This window comes from Vespula vulgaris, chromosome 13 (genome assembly GCF_905475345.1).
Source record: "Vespula vulgaris chromosome 13, iyVesVulg1.1, whole genome shotgun sequence".
Lineage (NCBI taxonomy): Eukaryota > Metazoa > Arthropoda > Insecta > Hymenoptera > Vespidae > Vespula > Vespula vulgaris.
In genome coordinates, this window is record NC_066598.1 from 464,095 (window position 1) to 483,061 (window position 18,967).

Here is an 18,967-nt window from a genome sequence, read left to right on the forward strand (position 1 = left end):
AGTAGATGACCGATTCGATCCTGAGAGTGGCGTGCTGATGGCCATTGTTTGCTCTCGTAATAAATTATTAGCGATAAGACCCAGGAGAAACCCGAGAATAGGAAATGCCGTGGACAAAGAATGGAGGTAAGAGCTTTAAATAATGCGATGCCTTTGTAGAGACCATGGAGTCGGTTGGTAGGGGTCGAGTATATTATACCGGTACAACCGGGACCTATATTATCCAGTTCAGAGCCAAAGGCTACTTTCTCAGCGCTGCGCTTTCACGCTAGGGTGTTGCTAGCTTTTCAAGGGTGGAAAATGGGCGACAAGTTGGAGAGTGGGTGGTACTGCCAGTGATGGTGCTAAAACACGGATGACCAAAGAGCCTTTCTTCCGAACTTTAAAACGCTAGATTCTATGGTTATTTTATACTTTTCCACTGGATCTCTCGTCGCTAGATGTACGTAATTTACCCGAGTAAAATGAAAAAAATTGTAGTCTACGATTACGCCACGGCGTACTGTATTTCCAACACGTTCAAAGGACGAGCATAAAAAGAGAAAAAGAGGAAGAGCAAGGTGGAGAGTAAAAGAGAGAGAGGGAGAGAGAAAGAGAAAGAGCCAATATCGGTCAACTGGGCGAGACGGAAAACGAATTCGACGTTCAGTATCGAATTTCGCACGGCGATATCTCGATCTTCGTCAGTGTCGAAACTGACAACGGCACCGAAGTTTCCCGGGTGATCGATTCGCTTTTACCCCTATGGTAACGAGGGCTTAGAAAAGTTCGTATGACCTCCGACGTGTTAGCTTATTCACAGTCATCCTTCAATTTCAATATTACACGTAAAATTGCATTTTATACGCAGAGCAGTTTTCATTACGAAATCATTGAAGGCTCATGTAGAAAGCAGTGGCTCATCCCGGAAAAGGAGGTTCCGCTGCAAGTAGTAAATAAATAATTTAAAATCCTCTCTCTCTCTCTCTCTCTCTCTCTCGCTCTCGCTCTCTCTCTCCTTCTCCGACATTTACGTTCTATTTATTTAAGGCTTTTATTCAAAGGGATGAACCTACAGTCGAGCACTGAAGGATGTTTGTCTGATATTTATAGTATTTAGACTATAGTATTGTATAATCCTTAACGCAAAGACGAAGAAAACAGAAGTAGTAGGAATACCTTGTTAACCAATATGCTCCGACTCTTTCCCTTTTCGAATCGACCGCTACAAATTCTGCTACTTATTATTCCACTTTAACCTTTTCCGTCAAAAAAACTTCAATCTTTTCTCTCGTACTACTGGTTTTGATGGATTACCGGTTGCATTAAACGCTCTACAAGCCTCGTAGATTCATCTTTAAACGTAAAATACATTTGCTAGATTCGTCGCAATCTTTATCGTTCTCTCGCGAGATTTGCTAGAAAAACGTTGAGAGACTTTTTAATGTTCCGCTCAACGGGAATGAATGAATACGCGTCTCGCTAAGAAAAATTGACAATGGTAAGGGGATTAAAGTTTAATATTAAAGATATTATTCGGTCAGACAGAACGAGTATTTGATCCATCCACCTGAAGATACGAAATCGAGTCGTTCTATGGCGGAATTACTATCCCTATTTTGAGGAAAGAAGCTATCTTGAACAAAAGGGAAAGAGGAATGAAAGGAACAGGCGAAGCGTAACGAGTAAAATTTGAAACGTTACGCGAGATACTAGAGCTCGCATTCGTGACGTGGAAGGAGCATGTTTCTCGTATTGCCTGATATACGGTTGCCGGTACAATTGGTTAGAAGCAAATAAGACAGCAGCACGACAAAAGGCCTTCTTTCGGAAGTACGACGGTCATGCCCTCGGGCGTTGTCTTCCAAGTTCCACGGCTACGAGAGACTAGAAGAATTCTACCAAATAGAATCGTTCTGTTAAATAAATAGTGATTCACCGAGCTCTTTTCTCCGATATAAGAAAGCGAAGAATCGATAGTCCCGCTATTTAGAATCGGTCGAGCAGAAATTACTACGAGAATTAGAGATACGTATATATCGTAGCTTGTTTGCTCTTTAGAGGGATGCTACGAATAAAAAATGAACGATCTTTATGTTGAATCTACATAAGAAAGAATCGTATATTCCCTTTGTTATATCGTATATTTTTATATTACGAATATTTAAGTTTCTCTCGGAAAAGAAATACGCTCTACGACGGAAAAAACGATTCCTTTTCATTTTCATACGACTGCTTGGTAGTTGCCGGTAAAATGGTATGAAAATATAATGTCTCCACGTAACCAGAGATATAACATAGTCGCGAGCATAATCGTGAAAAAATAAGGACTGCCGTACGTGCTCGAGCTTCGGGACATCGTTGGTGTACAGGAACCAAAAAGTTTGAGAGAACCGTGTCGGAGAGTTAAACTTTTATTCTCTAATTACAAATTAATAAAGTCTAATAGCTTTATCGCCGAACCATTACATTTTACTGAAGTGGTAGAGACTGCAGTGTGCATAGACCAGGTTACAGTAAAAAAATCCAAGTTTTCGTCGTTTCAAAGCAAACGACACGAATCCCGATCTTTGAAAAAAATATCGTGGCTCGCGTGATTCCGACACGTTCTCTCTATTCTAACCAATGCATCGCTTCCAAATTTCTTAGCTTCCAAGTTTCTAACGAGAAATGGGAATACGAAAAAACGGTAAGAGAAACGGTGTGTGTGTGTGTGTGTAGGTATTTGAGAGAGAGAGAGAGAGACAGAGAGAGAGAGAGAAGGGAAGGTACGAAAGTCGCGAAAAGGGGGGAAAAGAAATCAATGAACGGAAACGAGAGACGGTGGCGAAGGGCTACAGTGGCGAGGTGGAAGGAAGGGAGGCCGGTACCGGCGGTGCTGTAGTTTCTCTATTTCCTTCATTAACTCTGCTTCAACAGCGGCGTAACTTTTAATTGGGAGTAGTGGGGGCGTCGAGGCTCATTTCCCGGCGGACTTCCCCATACTGGAATTCAACCCCCCCTCCCTCACCGCGTTGTCGTCTTGGGAGAGGTCAGTTCATTCGTTGCAATATTCCTCGACCGACCTTTCCCTTTACCTCTTTCCTCCTTTTTCTCCTTATTTCTCTACCCTTCTTCCTACGGCAGTGGCCCCGTCATGTAATCCCCCGTAACGAGAGTCCAAAGTAGATACTTAGAACTAGGACCACTCTCCGGAGCGTTTGTTGCTTACGACCAAGAGTTTCGTCGAATTTTCTACAGTTTGCAATACTCGCGAGTTAAATTTATAAAGAAATCAAGTCGAAGATCTAACGTCCCGTTCAGGCTACACATTATTCATCGCCCTCAACGCACGATTCTTCCATTCGCTGATTTCTACTTTCTTCGACGACCATGATATCATGATGAATTCAACGAATTAGTTCCCGATAATAGACTCGAAGGGAAACTTTCGTGTTCTAATTCGACCATAGTAATTTTCAACGTTAACTTTAAACGAGAGGAAATCAAACAGGAAGAATTCGAAAAATCATGATAAAGTAGCGTTCGATCGAAGGAAGAAAATCTCTCTCCAGGGGAAAAAGGAAAATGACGATTTCTCGATAAAAGTATCTACGATATCGATGATACGGTGGGCCAAGCTCCGTTCTCGCTCGAATTTACGTCGATCCTCCACATACGTGGTATCGATAGGGATGCTATCGGTTTCTCATTACGCGGATCGGTATATTGTTATTTCAGCGGTATCTCGAAGAAGAAGCGGGATGTCGGGTGTAAAGTGCGAGTTGGGGCTGGTGCCTGGCGAAGAATTCACGTAACTACCCGATAATCGGCTTTGTAATGGCTCCCATTCTCTCTAGCCAGAAACCATCATCGAAACTGCCCTATTTCCATGCATTCTCACCGAGACGATGCGAGCTCAGACGGAAGCACGTCACGTGGAAATATTCGGCCGATCGTAATCCTTATGGAATGATGATAGTTTACGAGCTAATACAATATAAATCGAATGTATATACGATTGCACATACTTATTACACATACATATATACACATCGCGCACACACCTATATATAAATCCTCTCCTGCTTCCGGCCCGTCCAATTCTCCGCGCGATCCTTCTATAATAACGTAATTGCTTCGGACGTAATCGCATCGTGACCCTAGAAGGATGCTGCCGGCAAGAGGAAATCGGCTGGTCAATCCAGAAGGTTTTCGATTCGAATAGTCGAAGAAAATGCAATTTACCAGCTAAGAGGATACCGTTCGAGTAACTATTTTGTCACAACTATTCGATTTCCAAGCTACCTATAATTCATCGTTTCAACGAATATTTACAAATGTTAGGTCTTATTTTATTTCGTTTGGGCAAAGCTAGAAACTCGCGCGAAATACGCGACAAGACAAATGCTCTAATACTTCATCTAATAATGAAGAACGAGACTCTGCGACGTATTATAACATCGGCAAAAGAAAAATAGAATGCGGCCCGGTGAGATATATAGAGGTAGCTGTTTAATTCGACCAAAACCCACGGAGAAAAAAAATGTAACGAAGCGCTTCGCTACTTTCTCTCCCCTGCTGCCATGTATTATGAATAATGGAATTTAAATATACGCGATGGAACCTCCTGGCTTCGCTCGACGATACCCAGCGTGTGCGAGCGTAAGAGAGAAAAATAGATAGGATGGAAACGAGGAGAAGGGATGATGGTACGCAGGAGGGGTTGCGGCGAGTGTCGACGCATGGGTGTCACATTCGCATTGTTAATTGGCCGACGTTCTCGTTTCACAGCACGAAGCGGAGCCATGCTGCAAATGGCGAGCTAAAAAGAGAGCGAGAGAGACTCGGAGAGAGAGAGAGAGAGAGAGAGAGAGAGAGAGAGAGAGAGAGAGAGAGAGAGAGAGAGAGAGAGACTCGATATATACGATGCAGCCAATGAACGTGGACCGATATCGAGCGTCGAAAAGATGGACGAACGGATATTCATAATTTAAATTAATTGAAAACAATATAATAGTCGGGAGTGGCCACTACGAGGATAACGAAAATGTAGAAAGAAACGAAAAGAGAAAGATAACTAACTTCCTCTCTCTGCTAAGCTTTCGTGCGCTCTTGCAGTTCGCGTAGTCGTGCTGGAAACAATATCTATACGTAGCGCCGCCCTTGTGCGAATTAACCCTCTACGTGTTTGCAACTCCCCCGAGGTATTAACGGGTATGTGCGAGCGAACTCGGCGTGTACGGTGCACCGTACATCGAGAAGCATTGCGTGAAAGTTCGTTGCTAGACTAGCTAGTTTCACTGCGAGCTCGACCCGACATGCTAGACAAAGTAGCTTGTCTAAGAGTCCTTCGAGATGCACCACCGACCAGGGCTGCCTTCTCCGGTCTCTGCATCCCTATACACCTATGTACATCTATAGCGCTACCTATTTCCGTCTTACTGTTCCCTTTCAACACGCACGAAAGAACGATTACTTCGTCCAAATGATTTTAGTAAAAAGGTACTTTATAGCTTCGAGCGATTACACCCTTTATTCCACGGAAACAACGAAAGCAAGAACCTTTTAGTTTTATCTCGCGAATTATAGGACGAAGTCAAAATTTCTCCTATCTCAAGTTTACGAGGGTAGACGGTTACGACGAACCCTGTATCTCTTAAAAGCGAAAATGAAAAAGAAAACGCGCACCTACGACAGTTGTAAAGTTATTTTTCAATTTCGCGGCGCTCCATCTCGACTTTAGGCCCAGAATTCGAGCCATCAACGTTTTCCTCTCGCGCATCTTCGAAGTAGTGCACTCGATGGTGCGGTGCCACTTTAAGAGTAGATCGATTTCACCGACGAAGACGAAAGCGAAGGAAACTGCGCGCACAATACGCCCTCGTACGAGGTACGAGAAGTGCGTTATGCGCCCGTAAAACGAAATATGCAATACTACTTTCGCTGCAGTAGCGTCCGTATAAAGTAATATCGCGAAACGCGAAATCGTCTTTGGCGTGCGAATATACATACTCGGGATCGACGTGCATCTACATGGATCTTTCTCTGTACGCGTACATATATGTCCTCCTAACGTATGTCTATAGAAATATATAGACGTACGTGTGCGTGCGCGCGCGTGTACGTATAACCCGTGCACCGACAGAGTACACTGGAAGGCGTATACGTGCTTCTAAGGCAGTAAATACCAATAACCCGGAAAATCCACGCGGATGGATCGAGGAGTAACTCCGTTATGAGAAAACTCGATAAAATCCCGCTAATATAATCACGCTCCATATGGTTGATTAACTCTGGGGTAGCTGGCAACCCTCGGAGGATCGTCTTCTACTTGCGGAAGGTGTACTCGGAAACGAAGAAGAAGAGAAAGGAAGAATACGGGAGAAGGAGACGGTAAGGGGACTGGATAGCAACATATAAGTAGGAGTCGTAGTCTCTAACTGCGGAAAATGAAAGTAGGAAGATTTTAAAAGAGTATAGAAGGAAGGGGGAGAGAGAGAAAGAGATAGAGAAAGTAGGAAAAGAGGAAAAAGGAGTACCGACTAAAAATCTCCTATCTCCGAGAATAGAGACTGGAGACCGACGCGCTTCTCCTACGTCCGTTTCTTTCGGATTATTCGAGACACGACTGTCTCGAAATCTACGAAATATCCGTACCTAGAAACTAGATCCTATCGATTTTTGAGCAAGGCAAATTGAATCTTTTCGAGCGGTGTGCGAGAAATAAACGTCAAAAACGGACCAAGAAACGAATGTAGACATACGTTTAGAAGTACATTAAGAGAAACACAGTATTTGAGTAACAGAGTTAGAAATTCGCGGAGCGTTAAATCATCGCTCTGGATGCTTCGGGAGAGAAAAGATATAAGGGAAGTCTAAGATTCGTAGCAATCGCCGTGGCAGAAGTACTTTGGCAAACGTTATTTCTTCCTGTCTCACAGGAAATACCACTCGAAAACTTGGGAAAGTTCGGCCAGATGCGTGCCGGCCAGTCTCTTCGGACGTTGCAGTAGAAAAGACGTATCACGTAGGAAAATGTCCGGACGCGCGGTACTTGCGGCGTTAATGGTGAAACGCATAAAGTATCTTTCTTGCTCTCGCTCTCTCTCGCACTCCCCCTTTTTAGATCCAATAGCACGCTCGTTTACAAAGCTACTATTTATGTTGATAACTTCCAAATGGAGTCAGACACACGATTCCGGGGAGCAGTCGAGACGGTTCGGTGCAGGCCCTTGTAGCACTTGCAAAGTATGGAGATCTTTTTGGTCGTGAAGGAAGCGAACGGCTCGCTCTCGGAGGCTGGAGGAAGACGACAGAGAGAAGGGAGGACGAGTCGACTCGAGAACAAGATTCAAGCGGAAAGTTTTGCGAGTTAATGGTGCGGAGGTAATGCCGCGGCCGCAACAGCAACAGCCATCCCCTATCTCTTCTCTCGCTCTTCTCCTCCTCCTCGTCCTTCTCCTCTTCCTTCCGTTAGCTCGGTATTCTTGCGACGCAAGCTCCGAGCTTTCCTCTGGTCCTCTTCTTGCTATGCTTTGACTCTCCATCGCCTCCTCCATCTTTGCTCCTCTCACCTCGGAAGAGAAAGAGAGCCAGTGTGTTGGGCGAGTTCTTCTCGTCGTTTTTCTTCTTCCGTTATCTTTCTTTTCTCAGCCCTCTCTCTCTCTCATTGTTTCCCTCGTTGTCGCCATGTCGCTTCCTCGAGGCGATGTAGTCACTCGCACCGATCTTTTTCCCCTGTACTTCCTATCGCGAACACTCGCTAACAACTGCGAGTCGAATACGGCTCTACGCGCCAAACTTCTATCTAGTCGACTTCTTCTTTCTCCTCGTCCCTCGCGCGTAGAAGCACAGCTTCCGTGTACGTACGTGCAACGTGACGTCTGCTATCGGCAACTTTTTCATAACGAGATCGTATGATCTCCGTTCGGATAGAAACAAGAGAGAGAGAGAGAAGGAGAGAGAGAAAAAACCGATTCGAGTATATTGGCTCTCGCGTTTTAGTTACATCCAATCTCGAAGAAAGAACCTCCGCGAGTAAGTTAAAAGCACCGCGATCTACGAGAAGATTCGTGCATGTCGAACAATAAAAACTCGAACGAGAAAACTCCGCTCGTCAGGATTCATTGCGAGAAGGAATTCGAGTTCCGAAAACTCTACTTTACGAAAGATCTCTACTCTTGACACCGATCTTAATGCTTTCCCGATCGTCATATTAGACTTTTTTCTTTTCTCGGAAATGTCTCCGCCATTAAAGAGTAACTTTTTCATTTTCCGAATCGACGGTAGATACATCATTTAGCGATCTTCGAAACTAACGATTCAAGCTAGAAGGGTAGAAGGAACGTAATGAAATAATACAGCTACGAATGTAAATCTTCCCTCGGTCGAATAGAATTACAACGACGAGAGAAGGGAACACAGACGAGGACAAAAGGAAAAAAGGTCGCGGCGTGGTTCCAATAGCTGCACTATATAAATTTAATTTTATGGGTCGTGCTCCTCCAGTCCCCTCGTACCCGTCGACGACGTAACGAGAGGGCAATTACCAGAGAGCGGGAGAAAGAGGTCACCGGAGATGATCGTTCTCGCACTGAATGTCACTGGAATTACGAAAGAAGTCTCGCCGGAAAGGCGAACGCTGGATCATTCCTGAAAATAAAGAGACAGATAGAAATTGCGGGAGAAAGAGAGATAAGAATAGAGAAAGAAAGAGAAAAAGAGACTCGTCGATTATTTGAGTTCCACGCGTTCGGGCTCTGGTTTACTTCTTCCCTTATGTCCCAAGATAATGGACACTATTACCTTAACGAGGCCCCAGTCTCTTAGTCGGTAATTGCTTCGAGATATCCAGGAGGGCCGTCGTAGCGCCATGCCTGGTGTTGCACGCAGAACCCAGACGCTGTTATTGCCGCTGGGGCTACTCGCCCGTTTCGTGGTGGTTATTGTTATGGGCCTGCGGCATTAAGATGTACGCTGCGCTCTCTCTCTCTCTCTCTCTCTCTCGTTCTCTAGCTAGCAGTGCACACATTTGTACGAGACCTACACATACCCTGACGTAAGTGTATAGGAGATGGCGCGGCTGTTTACGGGAAAGGATTTCATTACGTTGCTTCATAACCGGTAGTTTTCACAGCACTCTCGTGTATCGAGATCATCCGCTTCCGGATCTTTTTCAAACTTATTCCTCTTACTTTCGTCGAAATAAAGTCGAAACAAGGAATCTGAGAAAGTAATCATCGTAGCTTGTATTTCACGTTTTTAAACATGAAAACTTTTGAAATGGCGTATCGTAGAGTCGTTTGAAAGAAATTAAGAAAAGAGAGGTAAAAGAACGAAAAAGAAAAGCGAAAAGAGTAGAGAGCGAAGGAATCGCGAAGGACAGACATGAGTAATATCGAGAGAGTAAGATCGAATCTGTTATCCAGATTAGGATAGTACGTAATCCGTAGAACGATAGGTGGTAGGGACGAAGGATTCTTCGGTAGATCTCATCGCAGGAACTCTGCGGGTACTTCGCCCAACCAAATACGACAAGAGCAGCAGCCTAAACCGATAGAGCCGCCGAGATGGTTTACGGCTCGTCGCAAGTTGGTGAATTTAAGAGCGCATTTAAAACTGGTTTGGCGCGATGCCCTGCGCCTCTTGGAGCTGCTACTGCCGGCAAGAGATACCGCCGAGCTCCGACAGGAGTTTATCGCTCCAACATTCTTGGAAAGCTTTGGATGGATTTCCCTCCTCAAGCATGTCCCGCTACCTCCTGCTTGCCCTCGTTCCCATTGCCCTCCTCCTTCAGCTCGCGTCCTCTCCGCTCATATTCGCTAGCCCCATTCCACCGTTCCTTTTCCCAAGGATCAGGAAAACTCTCCTAGATCGAGACGTCACCGTGAAGAGATCGTCGGTCAAGATTCCCAAAGCGGTCCCGTGAACTCGGCCACTCCGATCTAGGCACTCGCCTCCATGAATTCAAAGCCTCTTCTTCGAGCAGCTTGAAGAAGATTTAGCAAGACCAGTGACGGATTGGGGACATCTTTGGTAAGAGCGAGGCGTCTACAACCTCCGTTACACTTTGCGTCAATGTTCGCGAAAATCGTGACTTGGAGGTTGTTCCTATGAAAAAGTATCTTTTCAACCTCCACTTTAAAAAGCGTATTCTATCAGCGTGCTTTTTTCCATCGTCTTAAAAATCTTCAAAAAAACTTGGCGAAGAACTTTTTCTCAAGGTATTTACCTTCTTTATATTAGTTCTTAGGGGAAGACGAGGCATTCCTTTATCGCTCGCAAGTTCAAATTAATCGCACCGGCACTATACCGCGCAAAGTCGCATAGTGATTACGGATAGTTCCTTTAAAAATGAATTTTATGAAAGCAATCTCGCCGGGCGATCGTCGAAGAAAAAGGTGAAGACGAGTGAGGATCGTGGGGATGAGCGCAGCATCTCCCGGTCGATCCACTTCGAATGATAATCACCTCTAGGAGACTCAATTTCGCCCCCGTTTCCTCTCCCTGCCCCTTCCATTTCACCTCCGTTCGCTCTACGGTGCCCTAAAGGTTCAACGCCGGAGCGAGCTGCATCCTTCGCTCGCTCTCTCCCTCTCTCTCTAACCCCTCCCTTTTTTACCATCCTCCTGGCCCATCGCGAACGACCTTTTCCTACTCCTCCTCTTCCTCATCCTCCATCGCCCACCCGAACTCACCCCTAGCTGATTGGAGTACCAATCAATGCGGCATTCAGGCGGCCCAGCTGAAACTTTAGGAAATTAACTATTCACTACCTGGAAATGGTTATTTGGAGGCCAGGAAAAGCGGGCGCGATTCTCCAGCGCGAGGAAGAAGGAAAGAGAGAAAGCTAGAGGAAGATACGAGAGGCAGAAGATAAGACAGTTTAATTTTCAATTACATCCAGAGTTGTCACTTATCGATTAGAACGACGGATTGCGCCACACACTCGATATCTCCGACTCCTTCTCTCTATTATAATTGAAAATCTATCGTTCTTGGAATCCTACCGTGTCCTCGTACAAATTCTTTTTAAGTGAAAATGTCCCGAACGATGTTTTACCACGTCTCGAACGTTCTTGCGATCGATGTAATCGCGATAAACCGACGACTGCATTATTTTCGGCTTCCTTCCTTTAGAAATACACAAAGGCGAACGCGAAGTACTTCAGTTGGTACTCTCTTTCGTTAATGGTATCGCGGTAATCTACAAAGCCGGATGAGGTATTTACAGTTCCTCCTCCGGTAGAACACAACGTGGCAATGGCGGCGGTTGCATGGCGGATTTATGTGATGTTTACACTCGCGCAAGACTGCTAATACGGCTTTCCGACAACAAGCCCACACCGCATCACGACCACTCGACTGCGCCCCGCTATTTGAAAGTGAAACTTCTGTTTGTACGTTAGTTCCGGCTAATCCCGAATATTACGCCAGGAGACCTAGCATTGCTATGTCTCTCTCTCTCTCTCTCTCTCTCTCTCTCTCCCTCTCCCTCTCTCTTTCTCTCTCTCCCTCTCTAGCATCTCGGAAGAAGGTGGACTCTCAGTAGAAGCAAAAGACGTCCGCAGACCCCGCGACCGTTCGGCGTAAAATATACACGCGATTACGCGTCGAGAGTCAAGAGATTTGGCTCTTATTTTTCTATGATGGTTACGCGAATCCTCGTAATAAGAAACGTTCACGATAGTCCTACGGAAAAGAAATCCAATGTTGTGCAGATAAGCGATTTAATTATCCAACGTAATACAACGACTCGATTGTAGTCTTCGTCGTCGAGTTATACGCTCATAATTAATGATGTGCCCACTAATCGCGCGCTTTCTACAGGAAACCGGAATATTCTGCTGGAGCTTTGTACACGGAGCATACTCATTAATTATTGGTTTCGGCGCTTCAATGTAAATACGTATCAAGTTGTCTGCCACCGGTGCAGATTCTCGGCAGGATCTAAACGGCAAATAGTTCACTAGTTCTCACCAGTGATACGGAGTCGTGTCTTTGCCGTCTCGGCCAAGACGAGATCCGTAGTTTCGATCAACTATTTACCGTAAATCCGACTAGTCGAAGAGTTTCAGCGACCACGCATGCGATCTTCGCGAATCTCTCGTTCCTGTTGTTGATATTGCGGCAGCAATGTACGAGACATCGGTAACTCATTCGCCGATAAATTTCGGCAGGAGAAACATCGATCACAATGTTCTATTTTGCTCATTGGTGTTTTTGCCGGCGGCATTCGATTCAATTCGAGGATGCGGTGAGTCGATATATCTCCCGAGGTGTCATGCGCCGCTCGTAATGGATGGCGGCTGTACCCTTACCCTTACTCAGAAAGAAGAGGTCGTGCCAAGAACCTCAGCGTGTCCGCGGTCTTTCTCTCTCTCTCCCACTCTTATTCTTTTCCTCAAACATCTTCGCTCCTTATTCCTAAGCTAGATCTTCACTTCTTCTTCTTTCTCTTCCGTTCTACCTCTTCCCTCACTAACGTTTCTCTAACATCTCGCAATTTCCCTGCAGCCTCTGTTACGCAAACACGAAGTTCATGTTTTACGATTAACTCGAGTATTGTTTAATTCAACGTCTACGTAGATATTCGATATATTCTTTCATCCTGTAAATTTAAGTAATCCTCTTTTATAATCTTGAACTTGGCTCTTATCTATCGTCACCCGTTGCGGTCCATCCACCTCCGCTCTTTCTTTGCTCTAAACGAACTACACACCATCCTTACACCAATGTCGACAACTCGTGAGGAATGATCGCGGAGTTTCCCTGAGAGGACAGTGACAAATAGAGTATACTCTTGCCAGCTAGAAGAAGCACGTTTTACGTTTTGTTTACCATTTGTCATGTTATGCAAAGAAACGAAGAGAATTTTTACTGGCAGAGCGTACTAGCTCAACCGTTTACCTTCATCGATTGTACGCGTGATGTTTCTACGCGAGAGAGGAGCATCGGCCTCCGTCGATTAATCGTTTCGTTATAAATCAAAAAATAAACGGAGGATGGAAACAGAGAATGGCAAGAATGATTAAAGCGATCGATCGAAAAAAGAAAAAAGGAAAAGGAAAATAAGGAAAAAGGACATGATTTTTGTACGCGTGAAAATGAATGAACGTAAGCGCATGAGAAGTCGCGATACGACGCTTCAACGCGGCTCGTTAACTGCGCGCAGTTGTTTCGTTTACGAGTCTCGCCTAATCACCGACGAATACAACGATCGCGGCGTGATGAACGATCGGCAGGAAAATCGTCCTTTATTAACGTTAGTGCCATATAATTAGATTAACTCACATTTACTACTAAAATCATCGCTAACTACAATTACTAGCAACATCATCATCGTCACCCGAAATAACATTTTCCATGGCGATTTCAAAGCCGTAATCCCAGTCGGATTTCGAGCGTTGTTAGTATTCGCCTTTGATGTGGTCCGGGATAACGCGGTCCTACTCCGACAGATGAAAGTCATTTCAGGTAGGAGACCAATGACGCTGGGACGGGATTAAATTTTACATCGACGAGAATTGGATTTTAAAAATCTGCACGGTGACACGAAGCTGTAACGGTAAAGCGCGAAAAACAATAACAGGTAAAGATCGCAAAATTAACATCGATTACGATTAGAAGATTAAATCGTTCAAAAGGAAGAATCCAGAGAGATCGAATGAGATTGAAACGTTCATATATCTGAGACTTGATTAAATTTATAAGATAGTAATTAAAAGGAAAAGAAATTCAGTGAAATCGACGGAAATCATTTTGCAGTTCCATCGCGGTTACCACTACCTCGCTTCCACCGTCGCGCACTGTGATTTAATTCTTGTGCGTGAACGCGCGCATGTGTGCGTGAGATACACGACATTGACGTGACGAAGGGACTCTACCCACGGATCAATAACCCACCGCGTTGCTATTATGCAGATGTAATTTGGCCGGCAAACATACTACCCAGTCCGATTCTCTCATCCATGTTGCAATAGGCTATGTTCTTCAGTACCAACTAGCTTAAAACGCTCTTACGATTTCGATCCTTTTCGATCATGCATCGTCGTTCATCGATTTGCGAATATAATCGATTCCCATTCGTCCTTTTAAAAGTCATTCTTCGACGTGCGAATCGGTTAGACAAGAGCATTACGAAGAGAAATAAATTACTGTCGATATGTACCTGTCGGATAGATGGGTATATCGAAAAATAGGAATAAACTTTCGACGTACAAGATCGATCTTAATTGCTGAGCGATCGATTAGACAAGACCATTAGAGAAGAAGGGCGATGATGCCCTAGAGAAGCAAGATGATTGCCCTAAAACGATCTCCTATAGTTGGAAACGTCTAGTCTGGAAGACAGCATCATTCGGTGGATGATCGCCGAAGAGGAATGAACGGCTGAGAGCGATCACGGGTAATTGCGGGTGTCCTAACCATAATTAGAATGCGCTACCGTCCATGACATCGATCAAGTTGCCTGCGGAGTCAGATTAGTCGACTGGCTATCAATAACTATCAATTCGAGGTAGCATAGTGAGATCGAAGCCCTTAGATCGTAATTCGAACGATTCGCGAGCGAGCGAGAAGGAAGGGAGGCATCCATCATTTTCGAGAGCCTGTCTACCATTACGTCGCTCGAGGCATTTGCCCCGGGTCAGCATGGATGAAGAAGAGTAGCTCGTATCAGCATCGTCAGTTCTCCCACACCATCCCAGTCCTTTTGCTTTTCGCTCCTCTTTTCAGAAGATCTTGGAAACTCCATTAACCCGACGATGCGGTAGAGCGTAAAACAGTTATGCGAATACCATTCATCGTTTTATCCTACCTATGCTTTTCACCAAAGTATTTTCTTCGCCATCACGCACAAGCCACCCAACCCATTTTCTACTTAATCGTACACATGGACAAAACTTTAACGAGACTCTTTTCTACTTTGTTACCTACGACGCGTGCTTTCATCGAACAACGAGCCTATCGAAGTCTCCGCTTTAACTCGATTTCAACGGTGTCTCGGTAAAAAAAAAAAAAAAAAAAAAAAAGAAAAAAATGTCGAATATATCCCAACCCATACGCGAACAATTTTTTCCTCCTTTTTTTCTCTTTGCCGAAACGAGCACGCGAGATTTATAGTTCCGAATACGAGTTATCATGTGTCGTGTGCGAGGACGTTGTCGGAAAAGAACGCTTTCACTTTCGGTGCAAAGTCGTTTAAATATCATCGGCACATTTCTCGGACGTTCGAGCGCTTTGTAGGTTCACTCGTTTGCGTGAGGCAGAGTATAGAAAGAGAAATTTTATTGCTTCGCTCGAAGTTCAAACAGCGAGTTTACGATCCGACGCAATGACTCGCTGCTTTCCTTCGACACTTTCGCTCTCGTCGGATTCTCTTTTCTTTTTTCCTATACGTTTCTTCGGAAATATCGCGGAATGGTAAAGACAAAAGAGACTCTCGAGCGTTCTAACCCTAAAGCGGAAAATCCTTGGCATTAGTACCGAAAGATGGAAATAAAAGAAAAGGAAACTCGATCCCATAGAGGCGTCCTATCTACGTTCTCGCCATGAGAGATCCCATTTTGCTCGCGGCTATCGTCATCGAAAATTGGTCCCTGTATAGGCTTGGTCCATTCGTACGCGATATTTGCACTATCACGTGGAGCAAGTACATAGGAACGTTACATTTCCAGCTAATGGAAGCGGTGAAGGTAAAAGGACGTAGAAGCTGGCACAGGGAAAGAGAGCAAGAGACAGAGAGAGAGAGAGAAAGAGCCAATTTCTGATATTTCTGGAACTCGAAAGCCACTGGTCCGACCAGTTATCTCTGATAATCGGTGAATTTCATCTGCGCTGAAAATGAATTCGTAATACTGCAACAGCGAACGACTCACCTTCCGTCAGAAAGCGATGTGGAATCTAGCCGGTTCTAGAAATTATTAACGTCACTAGGAATTTCGGAAATTTCATCCGCTGGGATCGGGGCTGATCACGTCGAAACAAGCATGTTTCTCTCCGCCTCTCTCACTCTTGCTCTACCATCTCCATCGCCTCTGGCTTCATCGAATTACGAAGAATCGAGCGATCCCGAGCGCTAGATTGTGCCGCAGAGTATCGTCGTACTTGACGATGTCGAAATTGATTTGAATTATGACGATGATATCGAACTATATATATTTTCCGTTTTCCATTTGGGTAATAAGAAAAATACAAATATAATTTATTATTTGATATCGACGCAATCATAAAATCCTGTGCGAGGAGGAACACGTTCGATTGAAAACGATCGAATTTTCTGCGAGATGAAGTTATTAAAGTTTGCGAGACTAGCAAAACATTCGTGCTTTTAAGTGACTACGGTTGAAGTCTCCTTCGAGGGTCGTTCGAAAGGACGTCGGGGCGATAGTGGTTTACAATTTCACCCGGACTATATAATTATCGAGCAAGACAATCTTTATAGCTAGATCATAAAGCTTAAAACGGCCTGAATGCTCGGCTAGTATTAATACGACGTATCTCCCACGACTACTGCCGGCTATAGGAAGTCTCGAAATTACGGCGGAAGAGTTGGGGGATCTTTTACAGCGCTCTTACGTACATTCACACACACACACGCGCGCTGTCAGTACAAAACACGAGTAGTCAGAGCCGACGTACGTCCGGTCTTATGCCGAAAACTCTCCGCGTGTGCACCTTTTGTTCGTTGGCGCATTATAATTATCGTCGCAACCATAACGATGTTTAACGACATTTAACAACTGACCTATCGTAACTCCATCGTTGCCCATATAATAAAATCTGTCTGGAAACATGACTTACGCTACGATCTTAAGCCAACTACTGGCTCATCCAAGATCATGAGAAACATCATCGTCGTGTAAATCTGATCGTTTATGATTACTCGTTCTTTCTTTCGTTCGTGCAACCAAGTTGACATCAATCCGAACTTATATTATAACAGATAAAAGAAATAATAAAAAAAATGTATAAAGAGAATAAAACAATAAGATACTTTCACATAATTTTCTTTACAAATTGCATTTAAGACCGTTTTATAATGACTTATGCGAACAATGAGTCTAGACGTAATTCTTGTCCGATCTGAGTGAAAAAGGTTTCATATTATCTGAACGATTAAAAGAGGAGATAACTATCTCGAACTTTTAACAAAAAAAAAAGGATTTGAATGACTTCGATCGATACCTTTTGCATTCCGACAAATAATTATCAAAGTTCTCTTTCCGGACGAGCAAAATTAAGAAATTGATTTTTCTCTTCGTGATTTTAAAATTATTTAAACAATATCTAATGTATGTGAAATAAAATAAATAAATATCAAAACAATATTACATTCGATTAAACAATAAGAATCTCCTAACACGTGATAAACAGAAAATAATATACGTCTAAAATTCCAATACTACAAAATTTTAACCTTGCGATCATTGTGTACTTGTAATGTCCACAAAAACAAACTCTTAGTTGACTTTGGTGTTGACCGAATCAGTTATCTTTCGCATTTCGACGAGTAAACATCGAAGCTCGCTCTTCCTAAACGCGAGTACTTGAAAATTAATATTTTCACTAATTTTGTAATTATTTAAACAACATTTAATGTACCCGGAATACATTAAACTAATATTTAAAGAATATTGCATTCGATTAAGCAATAAAAAGCTCATAACACGCGATAAACAGAGAATAATATACATTTAAACTTTCAATACTACAAAATTATAACCTCGTGGTCGTTGTATACTTGTAATGTCCACAAAAACGAACTCTTGGTTGACTTTGGTGCTCACCGAATCAGTTATCTTTCGTATTTCGACGAGTGAACATCGAAACTCTCTCAGGATGTGTAAGTATTAACGAAGAATTAAAACAAGATAATATATCACGCATTCTTGACAAATTTGTACAATTTATTTTATTTTAGGCATAAATTTGGAACTGGCATTCCTCGGCTACGCGTGACGTCAACAAAATCGAACCTTTGATCGACATCGACAGATAAAGAATCAGTCTTCTTTTGTATTCCGACGTCATGAAAATTCTCAAAGGATGTTTTTTTTTGCAAATATCAAGGAAAACTTAAAGTAAGTATATTTCCATATCACATATTTCTTAAATAATTGATACAGTTTCTTATTATAACAGTAATACTGATTATTTTCTTTGTGTTTTTCTATTTCAGAACTTTATTGCAATCGGGCGCGAAGCAATGATGTAATCGAGTGTTTGTATCGCTAAAATAAAAATATCGCGAAGTAAGAGCAGTGTTTGTTCGTCCGCGTTTCGCGATTTAAACAATATGTGTTTTTGCGTCGACTGCGTGCAATGCAGTCGTTAGAGTCAGTGTTTGTTCGCAAAGTTTTTTTGCTTTTTTAACAGTCGCACAGACTGTATTTATAAAAAACAGTAAAGTTTCGCGAAGTAAATTCAGTGAACGTCCGTTAATAAATAACTAACGCGAATTAGAGTCAGTGCATCACCGAAGAGGATTTCAACCAACTTCGATGTCAACCTACCTCATTTTCAACCACCTACGAATCATCCACCCTCAATTTCGACCTAAATCGCGGACGAGTGTTTTGGAGCCGTCACAGAACTTCTTAAGTAGTAAGTGAATTTTTATGTCCCTCCGATCCCTCGATCGGACAAAAAAGTCCGAATCGGCACGAGCGATTGGTTGTAATCAATTAGTAGAACATTGAATGACCACGAGTAAATTTCTTCGAAGATTATATACGCATGTAGATACATTCTTTTTCCTTATTTCTTATTATTTTTATAAAATGAAGTTCTTGGAGTCATTAAATTTGGGAATTTAAAAATCATCATACCAATAGGAAATGATAATTGTAGAGAACACTGGAATTACACTAGTAAAGGTGCATATGAGAAAAAAATAATTTCTTAAAAAAATGCAGAGAAAATTTTTCTATTCCACTTATACTCGATATTTTTCCCCATTTATTTTTATCTACTCTTATCAAGTATTATTTATAAGTGTCGACTG

The 18,967-nt window shown here is 43.2% G+C and overlaps 1 protein-coding gene across 13 annotated transcripts in view; it reads right to left on the reverse strand.

The window, feature by feature from the left end:
- Positions 1-18,967, reverse strand: part of LOC127068422 (CUGBP Elav-like family member 4) — a 520,701-nt gene that overhangs the window by 382,946 nt on the left and 118,788 nt on the right. The window lies entirely within an intron of this gene.